The sequence below is a fragment of the Portunus trituberculatus genome, chromosome 47 (assembly GCF_017591435.1).
Source record: "Portunus trituberculatus isolate SZX2019 chromosome 47, ASM1759143v1, whole genome shotgun sequence".
Classification (NCBI taxonomy): domain Eukaryota; kingdom Metazoa; phylum Arthropoda; class Malacostraca; order Decapoda; family Portunidae; genus Portunus; species Portunus trituberculatus.
Window position 1 is genome coordinate 25,437,203 of NC_059301.1, and position 6,047 is coordinate 25,443,249.

The window sequence follows — 6,047 nt, forward strand, 5'->3', positions numbered from 1 at the left end:
GTATTTAACTTCTTGCTTCCATGGTGGGTTTTGTCCTTATTCTTTTTATCAACTCTGTTCGTGATTTTTATTTCAACATGGTGAATTTTGAAGATTGTTTTTTTCTACATTTGTCTTTATGTTTATTATTTTGGACACCGTGTTTTTTTTTAATTCATCTTTTCTTTAAGTACATTTTACCTTTTGCTTACTTCTGTATGATTTTATGCATATGTGTCTATCTGTCCGTCTGTCCGTTTATTTTCTATAATTCTGATTCTGTACAGTACATATATGTCACATTATTTGATACGCTGAATGTTCGTCTACTGTCTGTTTGTCTGTCTGTCTGCGTATGTATCGTCTTCAATCACTATTCATGTATGTTCGTATTTTTGTGTACGTACTTCATTGTCTGCTTATCTGTCTATCGGTCTGTCAGTCTTTCTGCTTCTCCGATTTTCTTTTTGTGACGTCCTCTTCCCCTCACACACACACACACTCTCTCTCTCTCTCTCTCTCTCTCTCTCTCTCTCTCTCTCTCTCAGTCATTACACATCATCATCACATTCATCACGCCATTAGTTCTCGTCTCCTCTGAGATAGAATCAGTGTATGAAGAGATTGTTCTTGTTTTACTTAAGAAAGACAAATGACTTTACATAAATTAGTCTTCTTCCACGACGGGTAACGTAAGGGATTGTTCTTGGTAACGAGCGGGTTATTTCCGCCTCTCCCTTCACGTCCTCCTCGCCTCGTGGTAAAGTAGCGCACCTCTCCCTCCCTGCCTCCCTTACCTGCCCTCCAGCTGACAAAGAACGCTCCGCAAGGTGAGACAACCGTTTTCAGAAGTTCCGAGAGAGAGAGAGAGAGAGAGAGAGAGAGAGAGAGAGAGAGAGAGAGAGATGCCGGCTGGTGGGGAGTGATTGCATGGTACGAAAACGCGATTTGAGCGCCTTGTACAAATAGATCATGACGGATATCTGCGTCAGTGTCGTATCGCCGGTGAAATGTTAGTCATCGGGGCGCCATAACCACCACCCTCATGACGTGTGTCTCGGGGAAGGGAAGAGGGAGGGATGCCACACATTAATGGTCCACTGGATGACGCCCTTACTCTCATCCAGCTCTTCTTCTCAAACGCCCGGCCATTTTGGGTCCTGAGGGAGGAGGGGGAAGCGTAAGGGCGGCGGTGACTCCCCAGCCCGCCCGTCCGTGGCCTGGGTGGAGCCTTACAAGTAATTATGATGACTGTTGCAGAGTGATTGGTGTGTGAAAGAGGCGGAAGTTGTGAGATCCGGCAGGTGGTCGCCATGATGGAGCTGGTGACGTCAGTGTAGGGCGACGCCCAATAGAGGCGTTCATCGCGGGGCCCAAGGCGGTGGCGGGCGAAGCGGGCGGGATGAGCTCCTTGAGGGCGGCAATGAAAGACTTCTCACGGTGCATCACCACGACTATTTTGTCAAGGAAATATTTTCAGCAAGTGTAGGTGACAGTTCCAGCGGCAATAACTGTGGTCCATTAACGAATTACCCAGTTATTCATGATATCCCGGCTATTATTAGGATTTATGAATAGGCGGTTGGTGCAGCGCTTAGGAGGGAAAGGGTTGGGAGGTTAGCAGGAAGCAGCGCCACCCTGTCACGCCCGCGTTCCGCGTCCTCCACCTTTGTCATCGTGGAGGCTGTTGTGCCGCGGTGTACAGTACTGGTCGTGCTTCTCCTCGCTGTGTCATCACTATCGTGTCCTTATTCCCTCCTCCCCCTCCTCCCTTGGCCTCAGGAACTAGTCACTGAGGATAGAAGGGGAAAGACATTGTGTTCGGGTGGCGGGTGGAGAAAGAATATAGACGAAAGAATCAGTTTCTGCGGTGAGGAAAAAATATACAGGAACACAACGAAAAATTTTAATGTGACAATAAAAGTAGAAACATCAACAACAGCAATATATATGACGATTCTATCTATAAAATCATCCGTCATCCTCCAAAAGGGGCAGCCCAAAACCAGCCAGCTGATTTTACCTCATGGTTGGAATACAAATTCAGATGAGGGAGCTCCCAGTCTTTTCGCCTTGTTAGTTTTAATGACTTTTTGTTATCATAGGCAAAGAAAAACAAGAGCAGAGCTATAATGGTAGCATTCATACCAATAGTATATGGAAAATCCAGGAATATTCATTGCACTGAACGAGTCACGCCCCAGTCCTTTCATCTGCTCCTTTTAATCACTCCTTTAACATGCTAAGGCAGTAAAAGTAAGATGATACTGACAACAGTCATGTCAATAATGAATAGAAAATCAAGGAACATTAATTACACTAAAGATACGCGACATTTACCCTTCGATGCCCATCAAACCAGGGGAGGCAGGCCATGGTGCCCCCCAGAGCTGGAGGCAGCGGCGTGTGTAAGGAGCGGCCGTGCTTACCTCTCATTGCTCAGAGCGAGAGGCAGGAGGACCAATGGGTGCGCGCGGAGGGGCTAAGGGCGGTCACCAATGAACTTGGGACTCCTCCTTCCCCCTTGCCAGCCCCGCCCCGCACGTCACCAAGATTCACTCTGACGTTTGGCCCCTCATACCCAGAGAGAGAGAGAGAGAGAGAGAGAGAGAGAGAGAGAGAGAGAGAGATTGTTGTTTATGGAGTCTCAGATAGATAGACAGACAGTCATATAGATAGACAAAGAGACAGACAAATAGATACATAGATAGATTGAGACAAATAGATGGATAGATAGATAAATAGATAACTAGATAGACAGAAAAAATATAGATAAATAAACGGAGAGAGAGAGAGAGAGAGAGAGAGAGAGAGAGAGAGAGAGAGAGAGAGAGAGAGAGAGAGAGAGAGAGAGAGAGAGAGAGAGAGAGAGAGAGAGAGAGAGAGAGAGAGAGAATACTTATGCATTCACAGAACCTGATTCACGGTTTCTGCAGAAGTTATTATTACAATTGCACACACACGCTCCTTTCACTTGTGTCCTATACATATATCGCAGTCATTACAAGAGCTGCGTAATTTCACGAGGAGAATAAATGCTGCTCTGAAATTGGTGACGAGTGTATAGCGGACAACAATTACTTTCAGCTGTAGTGTAGTGGATGAGCGGAGGAGGACGTGTGGAGGTGGTGGATCATTATACTGGGGAGATATGAAGGTTGTGGGCGAGGTAATGAAGAAGTGGAGGGGTGGAGCGATGAAAGATGTGATGTTAAGTAACAGGTATGAAACAATAGATGAGATGGTGGGTGGAGCAGATGATAAGTGACTGACGAGGGTTGAATAATGCTCTGCTATGATGAAAATGGCTCTGGATGATATTATGTGGAAATTTTGCAGATTTTTAGTGGGACAATTGAGGTTTATTGTGGATGAGTTGGAAGAGAGTAGACAGTGGATGGTTGTATTAGTTGTGGAGGCTGGAGAAGACGTGTCTGGGGAAGCACATGGGTGATGTATATAGGCTTAGGAAGAGTGACATTAGGCTTACAGTTTATGATAATGTAACAGTTGTGGATGGGTAAAACACAGGTGTGGTAGTGGTAGGTGTAATAAAGAGTAGTACATGTGTTGTGGTATACTGGTGGAAATGGTGGTGGTGGTGGTGGTGGTGGTGCTGGTGGGAGAGAATACCAACAGGTGTGACGGTGAATTTAGTGGTGGTGGACAGGTGTCGGGATGAGTGTGGTGAGGCTGGTGATGGGCGGCGTGGAGGACAGGTGTGGTGGTGGGCGGGGTGAGCGGGGCGCCACTATAGGTAAGAAGGTTACCTGGTCGGCCTCACCTCTAAGGAACCTTCCTCAAGCTTATCGTTGCTCATTTAACCTTCCACACACCTCACTTAACAAACATAATAAGTGTTTTGGTTGGCTTGCTCACCCCTCAGCCAGACCAACTTTGCCTCCCTGGCTCTCTACCTGCCGTTCAGTCGCTAAGCAAACGGATGAGAAAGACCAGAATTGCCTGTCCTACCTTACCTGTATATGTTCCTAAAGCAACCAATACACTCTAAGAATGGGTTGGTCAGGACGGAACAAGTGAGCATCGGAGAGGCATCACAGGCGATTAGATCCTCACAAAAGCGATCAGATCCCGACCCAAACCTCGATTAGAATTTCTTTTTGTCCGTTACCTAATCACTTCAGGCTCAATGGGAGGAGTTATTCTTTTTAATGAATGGGTAGGAGGAATGTTGATCTGGTAATGGCACACATAAAGTCCCGCACGTCAGGCAACGCACGGGTCCTGGCGGGGAGAGTGGCGCTAACACACGTGGAACTGTCCTTTGTTGTCGACTTGAGAGAAACTTGTATTTTGCGATCTGTGATGTGTGGGAAGGAAAGGCGTTGAAGGATTAATATGTGTCTGGTTGTCTGGTCGTGGAGGCTGTATTTTGTGTATGCTGTGGAGGGCGCTATGTGCTAAGTTTCTTTATTTGTCCACCTATGTATTATTCTTTGAGTGTGGGTAGGCTGAGAGAAAAACTGAAACTAACTTTTATTTTTCAGAAAGCTGGAATTCCTGTACACACTTGTATCAAATTTGAGAATTGGATGTTTTATATCTGCAGCAAATTTTTGCATATTATAAATTGATTTCTTGAAAAGAAACCTATAAAATAAAATCAAACGTGAATGTGTCTAGTTACTCTTTTTGTAAAGTTCAAAGAGTCTATATAACTTTCTAATAGAAATCGAGTCATCTAAAGAAAGAAAGAACGAAAGAAAAGAAAGAAAGAAAGAAGAAAAGAAAGAAAGAAAGAAAGGAAATAAAAGCGTAAGTAGGAATGCATTCAGTCTTGTTAAAATTTTTTTCTTGTTTCTGTCAATTCACATTCACTGACTCGGTTGAAAGAAAAGTATTTACTGCGTTCAGACAGATCGAGAATGTGGTATTGCTCTCACGGAAAAAAAAAAGTTTCAGCGCTTTAGAAATAATGCATATGTTAGTGTCGATTATGCGATTATTTATTTCATATATGTATATATATATATATATATATATATATATATATATATATATATATATATATATATATATATATATATATATATATATATATATATATATATTCATGTGTGTATGTATGTATCCGTTTTTTTTATTTTGCATTGTGTTATTTTGTTCTGATTTTATTTTACTGTCTCTCTCTCTCTCTCTCTCTCTCTCTCTCTCTCTCTCTCTCTCTCTCTTATGTGATGTGTGTATCATTCATAGATTGATTATTTTATCAAAATGCGCCAGGGGGGGGCGGGTGATGGGATGCCTGGTGGTGGATGACGGACTGGTGTATTTGGAGAGAGCAGGGAAACACATTGCTGGATATACGTCACGTGATGTATGGTCTTCTTCGCACCTGCAGAGGCTATCGATGGACGCCTGTTTATAATCTCTTTGCTACAGATACCCTTTGTTCACATTCAGGCATGAAAAAAAAAAATGGAGGATAGGTTTTTCTTTCATCTTGAATATGAAATCACATGATTTGCTGTTAATCTTTCAACTTTTTTTTGATGTATATAGATAGAGTCATAGCAGATCAGAGGATTTAAGACTGATGGGAGAAAAATCAGGCCCACTGGAAATGAGTGACGTGTTTTACTAGCCTTCTATCACATGACAAAAGAGAGAGAGAGAGAGAGAGAGAGAGAGAGAGAGAGAGAGAGAGAGAGAGAGAGAGAGAGAGAGAGAGAGAGAGAGAGAGAGAGAGAGAGAGAGAGAGAGAGAGAGAGAGAGAGAGAGAGAGAGAGAGAGAGAGAGAGAGAGAGAGAGAGAGAGAGAGAGAGAGAGAGAGAGAGAGAGAGAGAGAGAGAGAGAGAGAGAGAGAGAGAGAGAGAGAGAGAGAGAGAGAGAGAGAGAGAGAGAGAGAGAGAGAGAGAGAGAGAGTGTATGCCATTCCAATGTCACCAACATCTACGGGGATCACTATACTTCGGTAAGGTAGACCTGTGACTATGATTTATAAGGTAACCAGGAAACAAAATGTGATATTGGCAGAAAGACCGAAAAGATGCGCGACTATATATGAAAAAAAAAACTGAGTGAAAGAGTAAGGGAGGAGTTAGTTG

General features: G+C 43.6%; 1 long non-coding RNA gene across 1 annotated transcript in view; it reads left to right on the forward strand.

Annotated features, from left to right (window-relative positions):
• Positions 1-684: 684 nt before the first annotated feature.
• LOC123498122 overlaps positions 685-6,047 on the forward strand; it is a 9,405-nt gene continuing 4,042 nt past the window's right edge. The window contains exon 1 of the long non-coding RNA XR_006672647.1: positions 685-809. This is a non-coding gene — a long non-coding RNA (uncharacterized LOC123498122). The remainder of the gene's footprint in view (positions 810-6,047) is intronic.